Source organism: Aphelocoma coerulescens, chromosome 1, assembly GCF_041296385.1.
Source record: "Aphelocoma coerulescens isolate FSJ_1873_10779 chromosome 1, UR_Acoe_1.0, whole genome shotgun sequence".
Classification (NCBI taxonomy): domain Eukaryota; kingdom Metazoa; phylum Chordata; class Aves; order Passeriformes; family Corvidae; genus Aphelocoma; species Aphelocoma coerulescens.
Genome location: NC_091013.1, coordinates 103,340,978 through 103,367,927, shown reverse-complemented (window position 1 = coordinate 103,367,927; position 26,950 = coordinate 103,340,978).

Sequence of the window (26,950 nt, the reverse complement as noted above, 5' to 3'; positions counted from 1 at the left end):
CTATCATTAGTTTTCTCTTGGGTGCTTAATCAGACTAGAGTCAGCTGAAACCAAAACTTCCTTTACTAAAAGGACATTGTGGGAGTCTTAACCCCAGTGATAGTCAGTACATTCTCAAAAATATTGGTAACATATTCGTAGAGACATAAAAATACAAGGCAAAATATTTTGTCATTTTTCTGTGAACATCTATTTATACTTACACTTCAGAATTCCTGAGCAATTTTGTTCCTAATTTAGATTACAATTTGCTTTTTTGTTTTAGTAGCCAAGGCTGATATTTAAAAAGACATTTTAAGTGTTTACTTCTTAAACAGTTTTAAAAACATATCCAAGATCCTGTTTTTCATGGAGAAATAAGAGTTTACAGTATCGTACTGGATAAAGTTTACAATGAAACCTCCTGTCACTAAATCTGTGGCAAAGCAACAAGATCTATTTCATGCAGTCATCTAAATTTGTAAATTTCAAAGCCCTTCAGGAAAGGGGCTGTAATCATCAACACTGATGATCACTGCTGATGGGGAACCTCAGTAGATAAGGGATTCAGTGAAGGTCATCCAGCACGCCAAGACCTGAACTGCACCCTGCTCTGCTTGGAGCTAGGCCAGCACTCGATCCTGTGGGTGCTGCTATCCTGCTGCTTTCACAAGTTGATATATATTTTTTTTTCCTTCAGATAGTTTGGAGCTAGGAGTGCAGCATTCAGTCAGAGTGCATGCACATCCTCCCCACCCTGTCCCATGCTGTCTTTTTTCCTCTCCTCCCACATTTACTGTGTCTGTGATCATTTTTTTACAAGGATCTGCTGGAAGCAGTGATTGACAATGGGAAAGTACTCTGAAGGCTGTAATAAACAAAAGCCATCATTTGGGTTTAACAGATGCATTCATCACCTTGCTTTGCATAAAAATCCTTGTGTTCAGCTCTCTTCTATCATGGGCAAACAGGTCATACCATCTCTTTTATAAATGTAGCATTTTACCTGAGAATTTTCCTTCTCTCATCTTCCTTCTGGAAGGTTGTTCCAGAGCCTCTCTGATGCAGGAGGTAGAAACTAACTGTTGTCAGCTTACTCATAGCTAGTTTTGGACCATCTGTTTCCACACCAGCACTGACCTTTGGGTTAAACACACTCCTAAGTTTTATGTTTCTCTCAGTGTATGCCCCCTACAAGCTACGTTTGCTATGCTGAACAAGAGAAGTTATAGAATGCATTAGTCTAAAGAACAGAGGACAAAAAACCAACTTTCTTCTGCTCCCCTTATCTCTAGCTAAATACTGTTTAGATGGCTTAGGTAAGGTATAAATTATGTAGTGGTTCTTGGCTCTGTTATGCTGTGCATGGACTGCTTAGACCTCCATGGGAGATGGCAAAAGGGAGATCTTGCAGGAGTTTGGGATTACCATGGCCATCATCCTACTCTCTGATTATGATTTTTTCAGGCTGAATCAGTGTCCTTCCTCCACCACCCCGACACAAGACAGGGATCCGCCTGTCTCCCCTGGATTGCCCTCTGTGTGTCCTCACAGTAGTTAAATGCCACAGCCCCCTTTATATGCTGCTCAGTGGAGGCTTTCTGAAGCTAACTTGGAGATCCTGTTGCCTTGAGACATGCTACAGATTCATTCTGAGTATGCCCTCCAGTTATTTCTCTCTCCCTTTTTTCTGGATGACCTAAGAGGCTGTTGAGCTCTCTGCTCTGGCATTTGTAACAAATTCAGTATATCTAATACACAGTATTTTCTTTGAGAATTTTGCTTTTGAAGTTATTTGTTTTCTGTCTATGCCTTTGATGGATTTCTAGCTCTCACTAGAGATGTGCTGAGATAGAGGTAGCTTTTGCACTGAGTATCTGCAGTTTTGCATTAGAGATCTTCGGTATACTTTTTTCTGACCAAATCCAATGTAAGCAAGTGAGTATATCTCCCTTATTTCTTATTCCACTGGACATTTCCTTGACACTGCAATGCTGATGATTTGACTTACTTCATGTATTCCTTCTGCCTTCTAATAGCATGTCTGAGTGGCAAGGGGAGGAGTCTCCAATCTGCTCTTTGAAACAACTGGCTATTCCCCTCATGGTGTTGCTGAGCTCTCCTCCCATCTTCTTTGTAGACTCCTTGGACTCCATCATCAATTCAGTTTGGATACTGTAAAACACAAGTATTGAACTATAGAATGTGTCCATGACTATATGAGCTCTGCCCCAGAAAATTGTTATGAAGCTACAGATAAACAGAAAATTTTGCTAAATTGGGATGTGCCAAAAAGAAATTCAGGATTTACAAAATGGTGAATCACAGGAAAACATAGGCCCACCTTCTTGTTCTAAAAAGGCTAGGAATTATTAAAGAATAGTTGTATTTTAGAATGGAAAACCAACTTTCCAGCAAAATTCCTTGCACCTAGTATACAAATACAACCCAGCATTTGCCTGACTAACCCATCATCAGATCCTTGGTAGAAGATGGAGATTTGCTTTTGCTCTTTCTTTTCAATTTATTGTTTAGCAACATTACTAAGAGGAAGAATGAAAAAGGATAAAAGGGAAAAAGGAAAAGCACATGTAGGAAGCAATTCCAAAAATACCTCAAACCATCAAAAGATACATGTTCCTCTTAACAGTGAAGAATATTTGGGGATGAATAAAAAATTTCTGGAAAGCTACACTGCTGCTATGACAAGGCTATCAATTTAAGATAGGATCTATCTAATATTATATAGATATCTATATAGGTGTAGGTATCTCAACTGCAGATATCCACAGCTTAACAAGTCATTCCAGGCTTCCTCTGAGGCCACAGAAGGCAAAATAGGCACATTGAGGCTGTGATTCACTGCATTTACTGTAGGTCTAAAATATGTGATATAAATCACGTCCTGTAAGTGCCTGATTCCTTTTGCTGACTGTAAAGGAAAACTAGTCTAGATGTAGGTATCCATACCTTGTAGGCCTTTGAAGATACATGGAGTGGGTGTCAGTTCAGACTCACAGTGTGCTTAAGTACAAGGAGATTCAGAGAGAAAATCTGGGGGCAAGAAGAGCAATCACATATAGGCAAGAAATGTTGGGACAGGTAACTGAAGACATTATCAGGTTGATCACAGATTAGGCAGAAAAAACACATAAGTTGCAAGGCATTGCATCTTGGACCATCTGACTGTACAAAATGAGGATGATGGACGTACTAAGGAGACAGAAGAACAGTGTTAGTAAAAGACTACAAAACAAGCATCTCCCTAATTTAGTCCATGCCCATACATTCCTTCATACCTGCAGCCATACTTTCACCTTGTTATTAGTGTTTTTGGCAAGAATTAACTAAAGTTTGAATTTGATCTTTTTGGACAAAATTTTCCATCTCCACTGAATCCACAGAGTGTTTTCAGCTGATCCAATGCAAGTTAAACCACCCCACATCTAGATGGATTTAAAATGTTCTGAAGTCAGTGGAGGTACAGTTTTTGATCTGTGTAAATCCTCCATGGTCAAGTTTTGCCTTGACACTGGTTCTTTACTCATTTATTCTCGAAAAGTGGTTTTGCTTCTCTTGGGGTGGTGGCACCAGGGAAGTCCCTTTGGAAGGGAGACCAGCGAGCGGCTGTTGATGTATGTGTGACATGGTCATAGAGTTCACCACTGAATTTGGCCCAAAGTCTGCAAAAAGAAATGGGTTATTAATTAAGGAACTGTCCTGCAATTTACTATCTCATAGATAACAACCATAGCAGCATTCTGAAAATATTAATGCAAACTACTGGATTGTTTTTAAATGCCTTCAGACCATCTGCACAGATGTCATGTAACAAAAAAGTACAGGGAAGTTTGAATTTATCTTAAGACATTTAACTTGTTTTTCCCCAAAAAGTAAAAGTACTCACAATAGATTTTCTTTCAGAAAATAATTAACTCAGTCTTAATTTGCATTTCAGTTTGGACCGATTGCTGTTTACTGTGTGTTCTTTTCTATAAAACCTCTCAAGGAATTTCATAATTCCAGAATGGCTTTTTTTATTGACACCCATTTTCCCAGAGTACTCTTTTCTTCATGATTTGGCTACAGTTTTAGATAATTTATTTTTATTGACCGTGAGACTACTCAATTTGTTTGACTTTTCAAACATTAGCTGCTACAACTGTAGTTTAGACTGCCAAGGTTTCCTCATTTACACAAGAAATCATCCCATTCACCTCTCTAGGAAAAGGCAAGTCAGATCTGTCATTTGTTGCTTTCAAGGAGAAAAAGAGGAGAAATTGTGGCACCTCCTCTTTGGAATTGCTCTTTCTGACTTACAGCTGTCACTACTGAGGACTCAGGGAAGATGGGCAAGGGCAACCACCCTCCATATTATTATCACAAAGCTTCTTACTGAAAAATGATGATGTTAACCTTTAATCAAAAATTATTTCTTACCAGCCTTTTCCATGATTCACCACTGAACGATGGTAGAACACTTTCAATATTTGGGCATTTTCTAGAGCATTTGTAAATCAAGGATTTCCAGTGGGTAGATGGAAAAGCAAGGCATACTGAGGATGTGGGATAAGCAGCCAGTGACGACAGAAGAATGGCTGCCTGTGGTTTTGGTGGATGGGATTTGGTGTCCACAGTGGCTCTCTGTTCTTTGTTCCTCAGACTCAAATCTCTAGATGGATCCCAGAAAATTTGATCTGGCTCTTCAGGGAAGGAGGAAGAACAGCTTCAGAAAACAGACTAGGTTTATCAGCATCAGTGATTGTTTTATTGTATTTTTCATCATCCTTGTTCACATGGCCACCACAAGCTCTTATTAGGCACAGACCAATGCGCAAGGGACAATTAATTAAGATTGTCAGAAAGTTCACCTCATCTCATTTAACGGCCACTCTGATCACCACATATAGTTTTCTACTGGGGAAAGGCTGTAAATTATTAAAAATGAAGAAAACAGTTGAGTTTTGAGGTTTTATCACTAGAAATTAGATTGCATTTTTCTTTAGTTAAAAGTTACTGAAAATAATAATTGTTTTTGTGTTGCTCAGATACTTACTATCGAGTATTGTTTCTTGCAGATAAGGCATCAATTACTTGACGACTTTTGCCCCTTTTAAATCAGCAACTGATAAGCATTATTAGATGCAGAATCAGAGGAAGCCTTAAAGATATGATCTTCATCCTATGCATCTGTGCCTAACCCAAATGGAGAAAATAAAAAATAATCCCAAGAAAAGAATAAACACAATGAGAAACAAGATCTGTGTTTTGCTCTCTGTTTTACGTCTCTGTAATCTTGCTTAGTACTCAGTTTAAGGGACTAGATCAGCCATGTTTCCTCTTGTGTTTTCTTCATTTTTTCTGTTCTCCATCTGAGAAGGATTCACTGGGAATTTCAGGCCTGGACCTACATTTCATGCAAATTAATATAGCTCACAGAAATCGACAAAGCTACAATGCTTGAAGCTGCTAAGGATCTTTTCCTACATCTTATTTATATATTTTTAGGATGGACATGATATCTTGGTTCATATAAAAGTGTAGAGATCATCATAGCACTAATCTCTAAGACACAGGCCTGCCTATCTTCTGTGATAAAGGAATTACATTTCTTCTGTTGTGATGATAAAAATCTACTATTCCTGGGAAGATGACTTGCTGGAACCTGAATAAATTGATCATACCCTAGTCTGTGGTAGGAATTGAAGAGATGTGACTGCTGACCTGACCAGCGAAAGAGATCTCTGGTGTTATTGAGGTTAAGATAGCAAGACTCTGCTGGTATCACTCACGGGTGGATAGTGTTGGTTTTATTATGTGTGTGTGGGATTAACCCTGGCTGGATGCCAGATGCCCACCAGAGCACTATCACTCCCCTCCTGGACAGGGGAGAGAAAATAAAAGGAAAGGCTCATGGGTCAAGATAAGAACAGGGGGAGATCACTCACCTCTTACCATCGTGGGCAAAACAGACTTGACTTGGGGAAAACAAAACCAAAGGTTAAGACACCTTCCCTACCCCTCCCTTCTTCACAGCCTCAACTTCACTCTTGATTTCTACACCTTTCCCCTCTCAGAGATGCAGGGAAATTGGGGGCTGTGGTCAGTTCATCCCATGTTGTCTCTGCTGCCTCTTCCTCCTCAGGTGGAGAACTCCTCACAGTCTTCCACTACTCCGCTGTGGGATCCCTCCAGCAGGAGATATCCCCCACAAACTTCTCCAACATAAGTCCTCCCTGAGGACTGCAGTTCATCATGAACTGCTTCAGCATGTGTCCGTTCCAGAGGTTACTGTCCTTCAGGAACAAGCTGCTCCAGTGTGAGTCTGCCACAGGGTCACAAGCCCTGCCCACAAACCTGCTCCAGCATGGTCACAGCTCCTCTCAACACAGGTTCACTGGTCCTGCCCAGAGCCTGCTTTGGTGCTGTCACAGCCTCCTTTGGGCCACAGGATCCTCCATGGGCTGCAGGGAGACATCCTGCTCCACCATGGGCTGCACCAAGGGCTGCAGGGGAATCTCTGCTCTGGCACCTGGAGCACCTCCTCCCCCTTCTTCTGCACTGACCTTGGTGTCTGCAGAGCTGTTTTCATCACACGTTCTCACTCCTTGGCTGCTGTTGTCCAGGTTTTTTCCTCTCCCTTCTTAAATGCATTATCCCAGAGGCTCTACCATCATGGCTGATGGGGTTGGCCTTGGCCAGTGGTGGACCTGTCCTGTAGCCATCTGGCATTGGCACTGTCAGGCCTGGGGAAGCTTCTGGCATCTTTTCACACAAGTCACCCTGTAACTCCCCCTCTACCAGAACATTGCCCTGCAAACCCAATACAATGCTCTGACAAAAAAAAAAAAAAAAAAAAAAAAAAAAAAAAAAAAAAAAAAAAGTTACAAGTTTGTTACTGTTATTGTGGCCATGAAAAATGCATGGATCAAATATGGGGTACCAATAAATTGCCACAACATGTATTGTAAAAAAATGTAATAATTTCCAGTAGGCAGAGTTCAGCCCTGTCACAAGCTATAACCCAGTCCACTGTTTGCTCCTGATTTTTCCTGAAGCCTGTCAAACATAGAGAGGGAACAAACAATGTTTGTTCAACAAAGCTCAGAGGTTTGGTATCTCTCAGCTTTCTTCCTTCTCCCCTCTTTCTCAGGGACCTGAAGCTATACTAACAAGACACAGATATGTTAAGTGACCAAAATAGAGGTGTTCCCTTACTCATGTGGTTGACTGTGGAGCTATGCCAAGTTATTTGTTGGGGATGTATGACATGCTCCTCAAGTGTTGGGAAAGCACGGGGTCAGGAAAACCGGACAGAAATTTCTGCTTATTTGATGGAAGAGGGAGATATGGTCTGTTCAGGTCAAAAGGCTGAATAATGTTGGTGCACAGAAGTTGTTCTAAGGTGATGGCTCACAGGCATCATTGTGTCCTAAAATTGGGACTAAGAGCAAAGTATGAATTGCCTGCAGCACATCACCTACTCAGCAGTTTTGCCCACGGCCAAATAACAGGTCTCTGGCTTAACCAGTAAATACTCAGCCTCTTTTGAAGAGACTGTGAACATAATTTATGAAATTATCACTTTTCAAATAAATATTTATTTATTTTTAGGCTCCTGAGTGCACTTTCTCTTTTTATTGATATTACTTCACACTTCTAATGCCTGAAGTATTTCCAGTTGTAATTATGAAGTGGAACATTTCTTTGTTGTTTCTGTTTGAGTTTTATGGTCTGGATAGCATTTAGCCGTAGTGAATGTCTGCCATTTGTATTCATTATTTACTGCTTATATTACAACAGGAGAGTCTGAGAACTGGACAGCTAATACATCAGATGGATTTGCCAGAAGTGAACATAAAAAGCTTTGCTCCAGGTGATTGTTGAGGGCTTCTCCAAGTCAACGCTTCCAGGAGCAAAGTCACGATCCCTGAGTGCACAGTGCTGCCACGGGTAGAGCCACATCGTTGAGCAGGGAGGTGAAAGCACCAGCATCAGGGTGGCTGCTGGAAAGGTGGACGGAGTCTGAACAATTTAGGGTTTTCTTGCTAAACTCTACTTTGAGAAATACAGAGTCAGAAATGTTGCTTTGCCCTGCAGGGAAGTCCTGAGGAACAGCCATGGAAAAGGGACTTGGAGAAGGCAACACAGGTAAATTGCTTTGCCTGGCATGAACTTGCCTTTGCCACTAAAAGTGGGAATGAAATGTAGCTCCTCGTATTCCTAGCTCAGCACATTACTCAATGACACTGTCCTATTTGCTCAGCTTTCCAAAATGGCTGTGCTCACCCTGCCATCCCCAGCCCCCAATGAAGTATCAAGCCACCTACAATATTTTTTCTGCCCTAGTTTCTTTAAAAAAAATCACAACACCGCCAACCACTTTTGCACAGCAGTCTCGGTCGTCTTTCACTACGCTGGTCCATCCAGCCTGTTATTTAAGTTCTCCCTGAAAAAAATCCCACCACTTTCTTCCACAATGCCCACACAAAGTGAGTCAATGTTCTTTTCCATTCATCTCAGAGAGACCAGGATTGCATCCAACATATTTTCTCAAAAAAAAAGACAAAAAGGAAGAAGCATGGGTAAAACCACCAGGACATTCATATAAATCAGCTGAATAGTTGCACAACTGTGTTTCTACAACCCTTAATCTTCCTCATTCACACTCCCCCTACTATCAAACATGCCATGTGGACCTAGGTGGTAACTATTAACTTTGTGCATAACAGAATATTAAAAAAACCCAAACATAGTAGCAACTTTTTTCCCCATGTGATCATGCTTTTCTCCCCGAGATGGGTTACACAGCTAGAATAAGAAAGTTCCCCTCTCCACTTCTGTAGAAGTCTAGGTCCTGGGTGGTGGTTCCATCTCTGCACAGCTGTCAGAGTACAGGCCTCATGGACTCAGACAGCAACAGAAAAGCTTAATTTCTGTGATAGAGATCTCGCTTGTTTCTGTATTGTGCCTTCTGGATGTTGCATGTCAGCAAGTTTCAGACCTCAGCCAGACTTAAACAGCCCTGGTGCATCTTCATGGGGTTTCTGAAAGGTAGAAGCAACAGTTATCCTAGTTTTAATAGCTAGGATGTCAGGATGCTGAGTGCCTGTGTTCTTTGTGCATCTCCCTTCAGAAAACCAGAAGAAAAACCAAGACCATCTTTGAAACATGGCACGGGAGCTTCTGTGAGCCCCAGGGGCAGTGCTCCGTGGTCGGCAGCAAGATGCTGGCTTGGGGGAGCATCTGTGGAGTGTGATCTGGCCGTGGCTCCAGGTCCTGGTGAGGGAAAGGCACCTGTGCTGTGCCCAGCACAAGCAGGAAGCCTGGTGGGAACTGTTTGGCACGCTACAGCTCTCTAACCCCCTCAGCACATAGCTGCTGACTGAACAGCATTTCTGAAAAAAGCCCCAAAACAAAAGAAAACAAGCCACATCTAAAGACCCAACAAGCTGTTTATTTATAAGTTTCTAAAATGTATGGATTTTAGGTACCCAACTTGCTTTATAAAATACATTCAAAGAAAAAAGAATGGCAGTGTAAACATGGAGATGTCAAAGCAGGCTGTTTCCCATCAAGACTGTTCAGAAAACTTACATTCTGTTAAATTCTGAAAAACCCTTTCTGTAGAAAGGCCCTGTGAAGGTGGGGCTTCTTCCAGTTTCTGAGTAATTATAGTTGGTAATAAATTTTCAGCTTCTCTGAAGTTAAATTGTACAACTGATTTCAGTGAGATGGGGATTTGGACTCATGGTCTGGACAGCACTGGTTTTGACAGACATAGCTTTCCTGGTATTCCAAGAACAGTGTTGTTGTTGAGGTTTTCACAATTCAGAATAATAAAATGCCAATTGTTTAAAAAAAGCTTAAAGCTGAAAGTAATTTGCTATTTTTAAAACAAGTACTCTGACCCCTTGCCTTTGTATTAAGTCACAAAGATGAAATAAATGTGAACAATTCTTCTGCTGTCAACAATTAGAAAAACTGTATCTGAATATTCTTAAAGTTATACCAAGGTACAAGATATGCTCATGAAAGCACAGAATGCAAAAATGTTATGCTAACTGATCATTTCTGCAGTAAGAACATATTGCTGGATTTTCAGAGACAACATGCATGTGCTAAAGGAATCGATGTGCCACTGCTCTGTAAAATTCACCTCTGTGTAGAGGGACCCATGCAACACTTCTGAAGTGTGCTTTAAGGATGAAGTCTTGCAGATGTCTCCAACTGAGCAGGAAGGAAGATTTCATCCTCTCCAAGAAGAGACTTTAGGAGTGATCATCAATAAAACAGTGAGAAAGCTCACTTTACCTTGTATCTAGCCCTCCAGCAATCCAGGGAAGAAACAGTTTAAGAGTAAACAGGTCAGATTTTAGCTCCTCTGAACTGCCAGCTGGCTTCACCCACTGCAGCATTCTGAGCTTTGCACTGGATCTCTACATTGGGTTAGCACTGAAGTGTGAGTGAATCACGGGGAAATGATAGGCCACAAGTTAAAAACAGAAGGAAGGAGTTCTGCCAAACAGGAATAATTGGCTGCAGGCATGAGCTTTCCCTAGTCTCCGGCTCATTCATTTCTGCAGAGTGGTTCTACAAAAGCGTCAACATAAATTTGACATTCTTATGGAAAACCACCTCTAGGTGGAAGTGTTGACCCTGCAGACAGAGATGAGATCATAAATATCTATGTGGCAGGAGTGATGGCAACATTTTTTTTTACAACTACTTCCTCCAATATTTTGCTTGAAACTGTAATTAGATGAGGTGCCTTGAGATTTATACACCTGTGAGCAGGTTGCAAAGCTCACTGGAGCCAAGAATTTTTTTCTCTCTGGGCCCACATCCAGTGACTATGGTTCAAAGAAGCACTTCAAAGGACATTAGCCTGGGTGAATGCAGCAGCACAGGTGCATTTTTGGTTGTAAACACATGCTTATGTGCAGTGATCAGACTCTGTGCTGGCCATCTTGACCATGTTTTGATTGACATTGCAGCCTAAGCCTGTGGTTCTCAGCTTATTCAGTGCCATAGAAAGTTTTGATTTTAACTGGACAAAACAAGAACATGGTTGCTGCTTCCCTTTCCCTCTTGTGAGAACAAATTGTGAACTCCTGATTCCATATTTGAGTGTCATTCAAAGGATGAGTCCTGTACTTCAACTGCTGCAGATTTTCAGTGATATGTAAGACTACGTACTGTCTCTGTTACTGCCTTGTAGAGTGAAGGTGTGATTCAGAAGGGATCAGAAATCGTCCTTCTCAGACTGATTTCTGCACAGATCTGAGAGTAAGATGGACTGTTTAGTTCACTATTCTAGGTGATTGTGACACTTCTTCCTTTCTTTTCAATGCCCTACCTGCCCCTTGCCCTCTTAATGCTTTAATAACGGTAAATCATTTCAGAAAGGTTTCATTTTCTTTATTTATCTTTCTGTTTCTGTTTTATACTAAAATGTGATAAGGGCTTCTTTTGCGTTGGGCCAACATTTTCATAAACAGCTAAATGACACTGGAGTACAGCTGAGCACTATTTTTCCACAGGTATGTTTTATTTACTGTCAAACCCATTGTTTATATCAACTTAACATGTCTCACTGGCCATCTGTCATGCAGCACAGAGTCTGGAAGGGAGGTGAGACTATTGCTGGTACATCTTAGAGCTCAGTGGTCACAGCTTGTACCTACCTACAGGGACAGTGGTTCAACTCCACTTTCTACCTGAGTGAATTTGTTTGTGTGTCTCACCCATCTGATGAGTGCCATAAATGCTGTACTACCAGGTACCCTAAGTGCAGCCTTTCTGATCCCTGCTGGTGCCTCTCTGTTCCTCACAGCAAGGTTAAGCTGAGAGCAAGGTTAAGCTGGAAGCAAGGTACCAATAGAAAAACTTTGGATCTGAATTCATGGCCAGGTAGTAAAACTTGTGCCAAATGCTTTGAGCATTGCCTGAGCCTCTAGGAAGGACTGTGACATTCATGCAGCACCTAGGCAGTGTTTCCACCAGCACAGTTACTCCTCACTAGCTTCCAGTGAAGGACTGTTTCATTTTCTTGTCATCACCATCAGGGCATGCCTTAAAACAAGTTTCCCAGATGCCATTGAACTGTGTCCTGTGAAGGTGTTTGTGTGTGTGAACAACCAAGTCAATGAGAGAACTGGCTTTCATCCACGCTGGAATGAGGCATTAATTAATCCAGGCATAAACCAGTATAAGTAATTTGTTCTTTGGAAGGAGGGGGCCAAAAGAGGAAGAGAGACAACTAACCCAGAAAGCAGATGTTGTCAGAGACTGGACAGCTCTCCAAAGGGAGATGCTGGGCACAAAATAAATATTTTGTAGCCCACTGGCAAAGAAGGATATATCATGTTTATGTATTTTATATCTTTATATCTATCCTTATGTACATATAGATAAGTGTATAAGTGTATTCTCTGTGTATCTCTCTCTAGATTTGCACAAACATAAAGCTTGTTTCCTTAGTCGAGATAAGCTCAGATCTATTACACAGCCTCAGCCATTTCATGAACACTTTTATACTTTCCATGAGGATATATTTCCAGCTGTGATGGTTTGTGGGGCAGGGAGATTGTGTTCTTTGGCTGAGCTCAGCTCTCTCTGCCAGAAGAAATGAGGAAGGTTCACTATTGGTGAACTCCACATGCCAGCTTGTCCTATTGCACTTCTCACTGAGATTGACCATTGGTCCTGTTAGAGCCAAATGTGGATGCCTTGTGCAAGAATGGATCTGGAAAAGAATTTTTATCACCTCCACCAGGCAGAAAACTAACAATGTTTAATAGATTCTCTTATTTTGGAGTTAAGAACTAGATGACCAGCAGAAAAATAAGGTTTTTCTTAATAATGGGCTGTGCATGTAACCTTTCCTTCCAGGCACAAGCCTTTGCACTCTGTTTTATACAAAACATATCATTTTCTCATAATGTCTTCAAGTATCAAGTACAAGGAAATGGGTTTTTGTTCACAGGGTAGCTCACTGATTGATTAAGTGTTCATACAGGGTCAAAGTCTCATCTTCTTTATACCCCTGTAAACTGCATGAATTGCCATAATCTTTATAGAGGAATATCACTTTACTCTTAATCTTTGTTATCATTAAAATATTTGGACTAGTCACCATAGATTTCTTGTAGTTAGTCTTGAAATTTCAGTCTTTTTTTATCTGGTTAGCTAAATGATCAAGAAAGAAGCTCAAAGATGCAGTTGCACACTTGGGTTTGTGCTTTGGATTCCGGCACCTTTTTGCACCCTCTCTTTATTAGGGGAAAAAAATCTAAATGGCAGAGCACTGTATCCTGCAAGTACTTCATTCCACCCACACAGTTCTTTTTCTTTAAAACAGTGGCTTATTCCCAACTGGAAAGGCAGCAGTCTAGCTAGAAGACAGGTTATGTTCAAGAGAGAAAGGAAGGAGATAGCTGAATCATAGCAATTTAACTCTGGCTGGGTAGATGTAAATCCAGCCACTGGTTGCTGCTATCACAAGCATAGTATGATTTTGGATACAGGGAATGGCATATTGTTCTGGGTAATGAAGGTTAGAGGTCAGAGCAGGCTATGAATTTGCCTTTATTGCTTGCACTCCAGCAGGTGCAATATTCATTGCCTCTGTTCCGTGCACAGCCATCTCTAGCATTACTAATGAAATGTCAAATCATATTTTTATTTACTTCCTTTCTTCATCACCTGCAAATAGCCACATTGACAACCCCCAAACCAATCATTTGTGGGTTTCTAAGGAAGCCATCAGTAAAAGTCAGTCATCAGTAAAGAGCAACGCTTTCTGGAAATAAAATAAACAGGTTCATTTAAGGCTTTTCATAAAACAAATGTTGCAACAAAATTAATTTGTCCAGCATTAGTCATCACCCTTTCAGCATGTTAATACTGCTTCTTCTGGAAGAAACCGGATTCTTGAGGGGTTGAAAATATCCTCTGTTACACTCAGAACTCACTAAGGGCAGAAAAGGCACACATCTGAGTGTGTCATATTAACATGCCTCACTGTCCTACATGTCCAAGTCATGCAGGCTGGTTTTGGTCATAGATCAGTTGTTTTTGTTTCCACATGAGTAGCTACTTATACCTGCTGTCTTGTCAAACTCTTTGCTGCAATCAGCAGGAGGATGGCTCTTTTTTCTGTTGATTTGCCTCAGAACCAGGTGGCTTCTAAGGAACATAAACATCTAAGAAGAATAGTCTCTTCAAGAATGTGGTAGAGCCCCCATCACTGGAGTTTTTCAAGATCTGATAGCTCAGAGTGCTAGATAATCCTATTTACGCTCCCTTTCCCTTAAAAGATTGGACCAGATGACCTTTCAAGGTCCTTTCCAACCTAGGCTGTTCTGTAATTCTGTGAAGCAGTATTTGGTTGGTTTCATACCCAAAGTTTCTTGTGTGATGCAGGCTGTGGTAACATAGATGTGGAAATGGATAGATGGAGGAATCTCCTCTAGGCTCACCCCCTCAGCCTCCTTCCTTTTGTTCCTTTCCTCTGGAGTTTGGCTTTTGCTTTTCATGTTGAGAGGTTGTTAGGGAAGAGAGTGCTTTGATTGAAGAGGGTTTCTCGTGAGGCAGAAATTGATGTAGGGCTCTTGGTTACTCCATGGGAGCACTAGATTTGTGCTGTCATGGGCAGGAGTGAACTCACCAGGAGTTATCTCCAGTAGCTGAGACATGAATGTCTTCTCGACATTGAATGGCCTCGTGTACTCATGGGGATGGAAATTTAGCTGGAGCTCTTGGGTAAGACATGTTGCTGTTTTTCCCATCATTTAGCCCCTGAATGTAAATGTTCCAACAGACTGGTGACAATGGGTGGTGTTTGGGGCTCTTGTTTCCTTTGCAGATATGGGACATGAGAAAGGCAGTGTTTTCTCCAAGGACGAAAGCAATCTGTCTATGCCTACAGGTCTCTTTGATTACAATTAATTAATCACAAGTACATGTTAGAACTGTGCCAATCATGCTCTGATCAGAGAAGCACCCAGTCAAAGGACAGACACATAGAGAGAATTCAGAGGAAAGCTAGGCATTATGTTACACTTTGTGGAGGAGCTGTTGCAAGAGCAAATAATATTTTGATCTTTTCAGGGGGGATATTTTAGGGAGCCTACAGAGAATGTCCGCTAGGATTAGAAAAGTGCTTCATAGTTTCTGCTGAAGAGGATGCTCATCGTCCCAGCTTTTCCTTCAACACCTGTTGTTTTTCCAACCTATGCCAATCTAGCTCCTGCTCAGAATTAATGTGGTAGGTAGGAGAGAAGCAACAACTTTCTGTCAAGGTGTGCTGAGGAAGTTCACCTCAGTTATATTTCAAAGCGTCTCAAACTTCTAAATGAAGTACCAGTTTCTTAAAGGCATTTAGACACATCTCGTTTTTTTCTGTTCTGTCCAAGAACATGTAGAACATGGGAGATATTGGATGCTTGTATTCCTCTGGTCTTTTAGCTTCTCTGTCCTGGAAATAGAGTTTTGTTAGGTGGACACTTGAGGAAGAGGAAGCAAAACTTTAATGACCCACTTTGTTGTGACTCATTGGAAAAAGATAGTTTGAGGCTTGCCTACAGCTCCTGCTCAGAAGCAGTGTGTTCTCTTCTTTGAGAGCAAAGCATTAATCTCATAGTTGATAATTTTAAATTTAATGCTTATGAGGGCTTTAAAGATTTATATAGATAATCTGTGTGTCCTTTTGGGGGCAGAATTTCATGATCATTGACCTAAACTGCCTTCCCAATCACTGAGCTGGTCCTCACCATTGCAGAGACATCCCATCAGCTCTGACTTGTCCTCTGATTGGCACATCACAGGCTGGCTTAGGAAGAGACTTAACTACAGGAGAGACTTAAGCACTTACACCCAAGTGCAGACCCATAACTGCCTGCCATTACTCTGAGCACCTGTCCTGGAAAGTTATCAGCAATAGCAGACTTCATCACAAACTCCTTGAGATTCTTGCTTCTGAACGTGGAAACTCTTCTTCTTAGAAGGATTGGAAAAGTCATGGTGTGCTTTTCAGAGAAAGAAGTGTCAGTAATCTGATATTCGGCAAGTTGAAATTTCTGTGGAAATATGACACCTAAAGCACATTCCATGGCACTTTAAGACATTTTTCTTCCAATGATTTTACTCTTCATTAGACAGCTAAATAAATTTCAGGCTCTGGGTCCTAGCACATTAAGTAGTGTTACTAAGGAGAAACAAAATAGGTACATTAACATACCTGTCACGCTCTTATTTACCGTGGAAGTTCCTGTATCTGTGTGCTCAGATTCATCCAAAATCTGGATCCTCTTTGTCCTCAAGGCTTTATTGATGGACCACAGCTGACCTGTTAGCTCACAGAGACAATCAGCATCAATGTCTACAATGCACTTGCTCCCTTTTGAGAGGTGTCTTGCCTAAAGCTTAAAAAACTGAACAAGTGACCTCAACAGACCCTACTTTCTCCAAGTCAGAAGTTTCATGTCCTACATGTCCCATGGCTGGAAAATGAAATAGAATGATAAAACATTAGAGTGATGACCTTTCCATGACAGAAATACTAAAGTTTGAAGTTTGTGTTTTTCCATAGAGGACCAGAATGAATTTCAAAATCTCAGCTTAAAGGGAATATCAGTGTTTGAGACCAGATTTAAATCTTCTGGTTATTTTAGAAAGAAAAATCAAAGATGAAATTTATTTCTCCTCAAAGTGCTTATATGCAGTTCCATTACTAATGTATGATTCTATCAAATTTCAACAGCCTAGGATGATGGGAAAGTGGAATTCAGTTGTGTCAGTCATTCGTCCTGATGAGTACATCTGTATTATCTTACACTGGACTTCTTCAGTGACCAAACTTTGGTGGCTCAGAGGATTGCTTGCTGTGTGGGAGACATCAAAAAATTCAACATTGCAGTACTAGTTCAATGCATTATTTGATACTAAGGACTCTTGCAGAGGTGTGTCTCAGGATGATGGGGAGGGAAACTTTTCTTTTGTGCTTTCCCTCAGGACAGTCAGTTTGGTGGCAACAGCTGCTAAAACTGTTAATCCACCAACTGAATGGTCATATGATTTCACAGAGACCAGCTATTATTCATGTGCAATGTGCTCTTTCTTTCTTTGTCCATGCTCTGGGTTAAGCACATCTGACATCAGTACTGCAGCTGTATTACACCGAACGCTTTATGTTTTAAGGCCTCACTTCTAATTACTGAAAAAAAAAAAGAGATCTCTCTCACGTATATTGGAAAGAGAGAAAGGCTGCAGCCCTACATCAGCTCTGATGAAGTTTTACCTGTTGTTCAGGCTCCCTGTGCTCTGGTCAGCAGCAGACTGCTTACATGTTATACACTGTATTTCTACTGTCTATCAGATTAGTGCAACCCTTTATTCCTAAGACCCAAGACTTTCAAGGTGTTCCATGGACTAGCCATGGTTGGACACATCTACTCTAGGGCTGCCTGTATTGAATGGACCTGAGATGTTCATGTCTTCAGTATCTTGAGATACAGGGATTCTGTAACAAAGGTCAGGGTAAAATGCTCTGGACACGTGGTGTGTGGAGATGGCTATAATTCCTTGGGGGTCATGGGTACAGTAGTGCTGTGTCTGACAGAATGGTTGAGGGAGGCAAGACAATGGCATATAACCACCCCAACGAGAGAGGGAAACAGCTTTCCAGAGCACCAAGGGGAGATAGGAGCACATTACATTGATAGTGCAATCTTTGCATGAGGATTTTGGTACTTTTGGTTAGGACTTCTGGGAAGTTTCAGAACCAGTCTTGGTCTGTGCTAGTGTACAAATCTGGATAGCACAGAAAGGAGAAAGATTGATATTTGCTAGTACCATTTGTATTCTGGTCCTTAGAGGGCTCACTAATCCTCTTCCTTGGCATGAGTGACAGAGGCAGTCAGGAATGCAGAGCTTGTTCTGTAGTATAATAATGACCATCTGATGGATTGAATTGTGGGGGAATGTCTACTGTTTTCTCCAGATCACATGGCAGGGGCCACCATGGGAGATATGTGCTGGGCTGGATGCATCACCAGGCAGTTCTACATGGGCAGCTGTGGTGTCCCTCTGAAAGGCAGCATGCTGTGCACTCTGCCATTCAGTGTCCCTTCCTTCTCTCCTCTGGGAACGTCTTCACAGCCTGTCATAAGGGTGACCAAGGGAAAACCAGATGAATCACTAAAGACACCTCAGAGTTTTTGAAAAAGAAGTGGGTTTTAAAAATACTGAGCTATTAAGTAGCAGTACCCTATGCATTTAAAGCAGAGTTCAACTTTTAGCCATTCCAAGATAGCCCTGCAAGGCAAACACAACACTATTTTCTCCGTACTTCACAAGGAAGGAAATTGCAGCACAAGTGACATAGCTGAAGTTTCAAGCTAGGTGAATATCAGAGAAGGGATTAGTATTTATTCTCCTAACTACCAAAACTGGTGTTTTGTTCTTCAAGGCAACAATGCCTCCAAGGCCTTGTGTGGCAGAATGAACAAAGCTAATGCAACTTTAATAATGTGTATGTATATTTTATGCCTTCACCATAAGGACATGGGTTCCTTAGGCTATATGATTTTGACATATAGTTAAAAGTGGTGCAGATGTAATGCAATGAGATGGTCATGTCATAAAATCTGTAACAGAAGAGTTTTTCCCTCACTGTGCATCTGATTCCGTTCTTAGCATGAAGTATCTGGATTTGGGGTGGGGATATTCCTATTAACATGGATCCGAATTCCTTGAGCTTAAACAAATGTCGATTTTGCTGCCATGCTAGTTTTTTCCCATTTTTTATATCAAAGGTCTTTATTTCTGAACAAATTATACATACTGAAATATGCCAGTCCTTCCTGCTCTGTAACTGTAAGTAAATATGTTTACAATGGGATGTTTTATTTCCTGGCCTGATTGGAGCACAGAGGAGCTTACATATATTATTTTTCTCTTCAGAGTAAAATGTAGCTGGAGATTTTTTGGGAGGAGGTAGTTTTTTCCTCCTCAATGCACGGAGGGAGTTAGGTATTAAAGAGTGTGAGTACACAGATATAAAAGGGGATGTACCCTACTTTCTGTTGCCAGTGTCAGACTTGCTTAACACTGGGTAAAGATCCCTGTGTAATGGCTAGGGAAATATCAACGTGTGGGTGAAATATGTGGGGGAGTCGCCTTTAAATTCAGGATCTGAGTTTCCAAATACAGTTTTCTGGAAAAACACCATCATATTTGGTACTGGTTCTCCAGTGGAGAGTTGTATGTGAAATGGAATGTACAGTAGGGCTCGGGAGCCATTCCTCTCCACCTAGATACAGAGAATGGGATTTCCAAAAGGGACCCCTCAGCGATGCCGGGGTAGGGCAGTAGGTTTGTCAGCTTGCCGAGCCTGTCTGCCGGCGAGGGATCGCTCTGTAGCTGGCATTACATGCGGGGAAGAAATCTTCATGGGTAGGGACATGGGCCATCTAGTGGGGAGAGAAATTCACAGCTGAGAGTATCTCTCATTTCAGTTCCCGGTCTCGCTGCCTCCCCGGTACAGCCTCTGCATGCCAGCACAAGAGTTGTAATAAGGTAAATAATTCTCCTCTATTTCAGGAAGAAACAGTAAAATTTAAGTCAGTTCAAAACAACCAGCGATACTTACACTAATGGCATTCAGAGTGCTCTACTATCAGGAGCCCTTTGCAGAAATCACGACCTGGTTTTGTTCCTTTGCTTCAGACGAAGTGCCCTGCTGATGTGAAAATGAAGCTAGACTCTTATGTGTGTCCCCCGTCCCCTTCCCCCCCCCCCAATATTTCTGTGTCACATCACTTTGGTAAACTACTTGCATTTAGTCCAGGACCTAAAGTGTCAGCTTAGTTTATAAAAGCTGTTTCATAAGTTCACATGGTGGGTTTATGCTGAGCTGTCTTTAAGAGGCACAGGGAACTGACATACATCACATAAAGATATGCATTTGTTTTTTATCAAAGCCTGAGTCTTTACTTTTATTTATTTTTGTTTTTAAGTCTGAAGGTGCTTATAAGGCTGCTTTATGCTAAGTATGAGTTCATTTAAAATTTCTAAAATAGCTTGTCCCCACCCAGCACCCTCTACCCCTCCATTTGATGAGTGCTCCTATAATAAACTCATTGAAACTTGTTCCAAAAGGCAGTGCTTTCACAGGAACAGTACTCAGTCTCATGTAACAAAGATCTATATTAAGATCCATAGACTGAATCTGGATAAAATGCAGTCACTGTGACTGCTGACAGCAAGAAGATCTCCCCTGCCTTGCTGCGCTGAGACACCCATTGCAGGTGAACCCATGTCCCAGATGCTTTGCCTGGAATACAGCTGTATGGAAGAAATAGTGCTGCTGGGAGGGAGGGAAGGAAGGCGCTTCTGTTTCGGGTGCCACATAGAAAAACAATCTACCAAAATTTATTTGCATGAGTAGTTATTGTCTCCCCTCCAGTTGCTATGATCATTAAGCTGCATCATCAGCTTTGATGACTGGGTCCTGCTGCTGGAGTACGGGGCTGACATTGGCCACAATCTGAGGTTGTTGCCTTAGAAGGGGATAACTGTAGCTTTGCTGCCAGTGTAAAGCTAGTCCCACAATGTGCATTCCTCCACCCCCATCCACCTTCTTCCTCCCTGCTCCTAAGTGAGAGGCTAGGAAGCACCTCTTGACTGGCTCCTTCAAGTACAGGAGCCAGGGGCCAAAAGATTCTGTTGCCTGGAGCTGGAGAGGACTCATCATCCAGAGGAGGCAAAGTCCTGGCAGTCTGGATCTTGGGCCTGCTTGGGTCATGGAGAAACTTTCCTTGGACTGCTAGGAGAATAAAACTACACACACAGGGTGGTGGGAAATACCAGAGTTAGTGTTATCCCAGGAAGGGTAAAATAATTTTTGGTGGTGCTGCTGAGACTCTCATAGGGTGTGTGGGCTTCCCACACAATGGGGCAGCCTCCTGTGAGCAGGTCTGTCACTCCAGCCTGCAATGGATGCAATCTGTAGCAAGACAGGTCACCGTGGAGAAAATAAACAGAGCTGGACAGATGAGGATGTTTACTGACAACATGAATGTATTGGGTGGTGATCCCATTTCTAAGAAAAGTCTTCCCCAGCTCTTGCTTTCCACTGAACACTGAAGCCATACAAGATCTGAATAAGGCCCTTGAGCATTTCCCCACTGGCATTGTCCCAGCAGTGCTCTGAAGTAGGAGCAAAATCTAACATGAGCCATCAGGTGGGCAGTTATGATAAGACTTGATTAAGCCTACCAAATCCCCCCAAAAGGAATTACTTATTGATAGCAAAGTTCTTCTCCCACAGTACTTGATTCTTATGGCAATTACTGCTGGTGATTATACAGCAATTGCATGATGCAAATACATGCTTCAAAGCACCAGCCTTTAAGGTAATATTTCCTTATTCATTTTACCGTTCATGAGGGGGGATGGAATGTAGTGAGAACCAGGGAAGCTGGTATTTGATGCTCTGCTGTTATCACAGTCTTTCACGGTTTTGGAGACAGTGTCAGACCATTTAGATCAGTGAGCTCTGCTGCATGGGAATTCCCCTGTGAACTGGTTCCCTCACAGCCTCTCTCACATTCAGGGCTCACTGTGATCCTAGCAAACATAAGCCCTGTCTAACAGGGTCATATATTCAGAAACTTTCCAAGTGGATTCTTGGAAAGTATCTAGTAGATGTGTTCCACTTGTCTGTATATTAGCTTGACCTTATTGCTTGTTTCTGCCTTCACAATATATTCAGGAAATCAAATTATGCAAAGTGCTGGAAATGAAAGCAAACTACAATCCCTGGTTTCATCAATTCCTTAAGAACTTGTGTAATACAAAATATGTGTGTGTCATCCCATAGGCTATGATACTTTTGCCCAGACTCCGGTGCATTTGTGTTTCTGGAAGCGGAGCATCCCACCAAGTATCTGCCACAGTGATTTTCTGCCGTGGAAGCAACGACACAGCCTTTAAACACATCACTTGCATCTCTGCTGCCACCCCAAGACTCAGACTCTGATGGACTAACATCTCTTTTAGAAGCCAAACCACATGTCCGAGTTACTCATGCTGGAGTTGTAGCTCCTGTGAGAAACGAACATCTTTTTCCTCCTGACTGCATCAGCATCAGTAGCCTGGCCCTCAGGACACTTCGACAAAGTGTCCTCTGGAACAGCAGAAAGGAGGCAGGAGATGCTCTTTCACCTTCAGCTGTTCCCAAAGCTGTGTGATACAGCTGCAGCCAGTGCAGCATGATTTCCCAGGATGGAGGCAGAGGGAGTTGTGGCCCCAGAGATGGTGACAGCAGCAGATGAAACCTGTCCTGTTGGCAGGTGCAGGACGGGTGCTGCTGAGGGGTGTGGGCAGGGGCTCGGAGCCTTGCTGTGTTTCCTCGGATGTCCTGCCTCAGGTGAAGGCCCTGAGGCCCTCTGGCCATGGCGGGACCAGAGCTGGCCAAGGCACCAGCCTGGCCTCCTGCTGTGTTCATCTCTCCACCTTGCTTCCCAAAAGGCCATGCCACCCACCGCCCACCTCGGCTGCCCCCACCTCGGGGCCTGGGCAACCCGTGCCCCCCGACATGCCACCGTGGCCCAGCCTTGTAACTCCATTACCTCACTGTGCTGCAGGGCTTGAATGCTGCAATTGTTCCCATCACGCAAAGGCAGGGTGGAAAACAAGGAATTTAACAGGGAAGGCCTGGCCTAAGTTTGTTTTTTATAACTCCAGTTCCATTTTTTTTTAAATGAGTTTTTATTGAAATGCTCAGAGGGGCAGGAAAGACATCTTTGGGGTTTGCATAAAACCCTGACCACCTCCCTTGTCAGGGTTTGATCAAGATACCTCATTGCTTTTCTCAGTCTCTCTGCCTGCATGCTTTAGGAGGTGCAAAAGTGAAATTGTCATTGTTTTTACCATGTCATTGTTTTTACCATGCCATGTTAAAAAACCAGCCCAATAAAGTGATGGGGGGAATCCTAATTATGCTGGCACAAGCATAATTTAATTCAGATTGCTATAACAACAACCAGTGTCCATGCTCTCTGTAATCATGTTAAGGCCTATACACAAAATAATTAGCATCTTTATGTTTGGTAAATAGAGGTCCGCTCCAGGCCAGCCTCAATGAGGACACGGCATTGTTAGAATGCTAGGCCTTTTACAGATTGTGCAGAACAGGCATTGAAAATAAAATGCTGCTGGAAAGGACAAAAGGAGGGCTTGATTATCCAGGAAGCACCTCCACTTGCCTCTTACCCAGTTTTTGTTCCTCCTTCAGAAGAAAAATAATAATTCCTTTATTCAAGCACAACGAATCAAAGGAAACTCCATATAATAGACACACTCTTTGCTCAGTTTCCTTTTCACAGCCAAGCATTATCCAACAGGCTTCTAGAAAGCCAAGGCTGTATTCCTGCAGCCCTGAATCTGACAAAATGCAGGGCTGTTTGTTTATTTATTAAAAGATTCTATGGTCATTTGGCCTGGAACAGACCTGCCAGAATTTCAAGCAGTTCAGAAAAGTCAGAGGATGATTCCACAAGTAATCAAGAGATTTGGTCCAAAGCACCCCAGTAATTTCTGCATTTATGTTTGTATTGGGTTTGCATGGCCTGGGTTTTGGTAGTGGTGGGGCTACAGGGGTGGCTTCTGTGACAAGCTGCCAGAAGCTTCTTGCATGTCCAGCAGAGCCAGTCCCTGCTGGCTGAGACAGACTTGCCACTGGCCAAGGCTGGGCCGATTAGAAATGGTGGCAACACCTCTGTGATAACAGATTGCAAAGGAAGAAAAGAAAGTTGCTGCACAGAAGTAACTGTGACCAGGAAAGAGCAAAATGAGAATATGTGAGAGGAACAACTCTGCAGACCCCAAGGTCGGTGGAGAAGGAGGGACAGGAGGGGCTCCAGGTACCAGAGCTGGGATTCTCCTGCAGCCTGTGGTGCAGACCATGGTGAGGCAGCTGTGCCCACAGAGATCCACAGGGATGCAGAGATCCACCTGCAGCCCATGGAGGAGACCCAGGCCAGAGCAGGTGCGTGCCTAGAGAAGGCTGTGACCGCGTGGGAGCCCCAGGCCAGAACAGGGTCCTGGCAGGGACCTGCAGGCCTGTGAAGAGAGGAACCCACAGCAGAGCAGGTTTCCTGGTAGGATTTGTGACCGTGTGGGGGACCCAACCTGGAGCAGGCTGTGCCTGAAGGACTGCGCCCCGTGGAAGAGTGACCCACATTGCAGCAGTTCACGGAGAACTGTTGCCTGTGAGAGGGACCGCCTGGAGCAGGGGAAGGACTCCACTCCCTGAGCAGCAGCAGAAACATGTGATGAACTGACCATAACCCACATTCCTGCGCCTCCCTGTGTCTCCCTGTCTCTCTGCGTTTCCCTGTGTCTCCGTGTGCCGCTGGTGGGGAGGAGCTAGAGCTGGGAAGGAGGGAGGGGTCGGAGGAATCTGTTTTTAAGATTTATTTCGCTTCTCATTATCCTGCTCTGATTTTGTTGGTAATAAATTCAATTATTATCCCCAAGCTGAGTTTGTTTTGCCTCAATTGATTTGGTGAGTGATCTCTCACTGTCCTTATCTCAACCTATGAACCCTGTATTATATTTTCTCTCCCCTGCCCAGTTGCAGAGGGGAGTGACAGAGACTTTGGTGGGTGCCTGGTGTCCATTGTTGTTACTTACATCTATTTATTTGGAAGCAATCAATGCTTTCCAGTGAAAAATTACCCTACTTTTTATTTGCAGAAAAAGAAGTTACTGCACTTCACTTTTCCAGTATTTTGTAACTGCCACAAAAATCCTTATCCTTCTAGCTTGATTCCAAGATTGAGATAGCGTCTCAGACATTTTACCTTGCAGTTTTTATAAGCAGAAACTATTAGCTAATAACATTAAGAAAGTGTAATCAATTAAATTGCTTGAAGTTCTCTGGAAACTCTCACTAAGAAAGCTACACTGAGGTCCATTAGACACATTATTGAAATTTCAGCTGTATCTAATCAGTCTAGTATGCATGTGTTTCAGTGCAACGAAGCTGGTCTGCTCCATCAAATTGAGAAACAATTCATTCAGTCAGATGGGATCATATGTATTAACATCAACAACCTGTAGACCGGCCTGGCATATGGATACTGTTGAGCGCAGAGTTTAGGATATTTCAACAGCATTAACTATGTGCTTCTCTGGATCATGGAAAAAAACCTCTTTTCCTTTAGGAGGGACAAGTGCACTTCGCCCCATAGAGGTCCTCTCTCCTTCCTGTGCCATGTTCCTGATGCAGCGAAGTTTCTTGGGAAAACTCAAGCATAGTCCCCTTATCTGTAGTTCTTATACCTCTCTTTTTTCTTTCTAAAATATTCTCGAAATTTTAAAATTTTTTGGGGGGGGATGGTTAATCTCTAGTCTCCTATGCTTGGTAATTTCACTCCAAATGTAATACTGAGTGCAATTAAAGAGGGACAATGATGGCAGGGCAGAGCTCCCTTCCTCTAAGGACACTTTTTCTATAGAACAACCTTAAGAAACCTCCCTATGAATCTCTGCCTGCCCAACCAAAGCTTTGTTTATTTGCTGCCTTCTGAAAGTTGGTGAAAGCCAGAAGGTCGAGGAAGGGGATCCCGCCCCTCTACTCAGCCCTAGTGAGGCCACAGCTGGAGTGCTGTGCCCAGTTCTGAGCTCCTCAGGACAAGACAGACAAGAAGCTACTGTAGAGGATCCAGTGGAGGCCACAAAGATGATCTGGGGTCTGGAGCATCTCTTATGAGGAGAGACTGTGGGAGCTGGGGCTGTTTAGTCCAGAGAAGGGAAGACTGAGAGGGGATCTCAATAACACAGACAAATATCTCAAAGGTGTCAGGAGGGTGGTGCCAGACTCTTTTGAGTGGTGCCCAGTGACAGGACAAGGAGCAGTGGCCATAAACTGAAACACAAGAAGTTTCACCTTATAGTGAGGAGGAACTTCTTTATGCTGAGAGGGGCAGAGCAATGGAACAGGCTGCTCAGGGAGGTCATTGAGCCTCCCTGTCTGGAGACATTCAAAACCCACCTAGACGAGTCCTGTGTAATCTGCTCTAGGGGGAGGTGGACTGGATGATTTCCAGAGGTTCCTTCCAACACTAAAAATTTTGCGATTCTGTGAAAGTTTATGGACAAATGTGAATTTTTGTAAGTGTATGTAACAGAACCATTTGGGGCATTTCCAGGTAGGATGGGACAATACTTCCTCAACCAAGCTAGAAAAAGCTCAAATTACACTTTCAAGTTATTCCACATAAAAACAAACAGACAAAGTCCCCACAAAAAAAAAACCCCAACCAAAGACTAAAAAAGGCTTTTAAAAAGTGAAATTGTGTTTTGGTTGGTTTTTTTTTTTTAATATATAAATTTGTGTTATCTCAATTTGTTTTGAAGGCAAAAGGCTTTGCTTTTAGAGTTCACAGAAAAAAAATTCCTCTTTTGTTTATTTGGTTTGGGGTTTGTTTTGTTTTTTTTTTTTTCAAATATATTTTGCTTTGCAATAAACCAAACCAAAGCCAGAGGATAGCTATTCAGGCAGCGGCACTCTCACTCCCCGGTTAGAGGTTCGCCCCCCGCGCTCCCCCGTGCGCGCTCCGGGTAGCGGCGCTGCCCCGCCCCCGGCTGTGAACGCGCAGCGGCAGCGGAGCCCTGCAGGTGCCGCGGCGGCCGCCAGAGGGCCCCGCCGGAGAGCTCCCGCTTCTGGGAATGGGATCCCGCTTCTGGGAATGGGATCCCGCTTCTGGGAATGGGACCCCGCTTCCCGCTGCGAGTCACGAACCTCGCCAGGGCTGCCTCACACCCCGCTCGGAGCGGGCATGCTTCGACAAGAGCCCGTGGTTGGCCGGATTTCAGTAAAAGCCTCAGACGAAAAGCGCGGGTGGCACTGAGAGGGTTACGAGTGGGGCACTGCCGCACCTGCAGAAGTCAGGGTTTG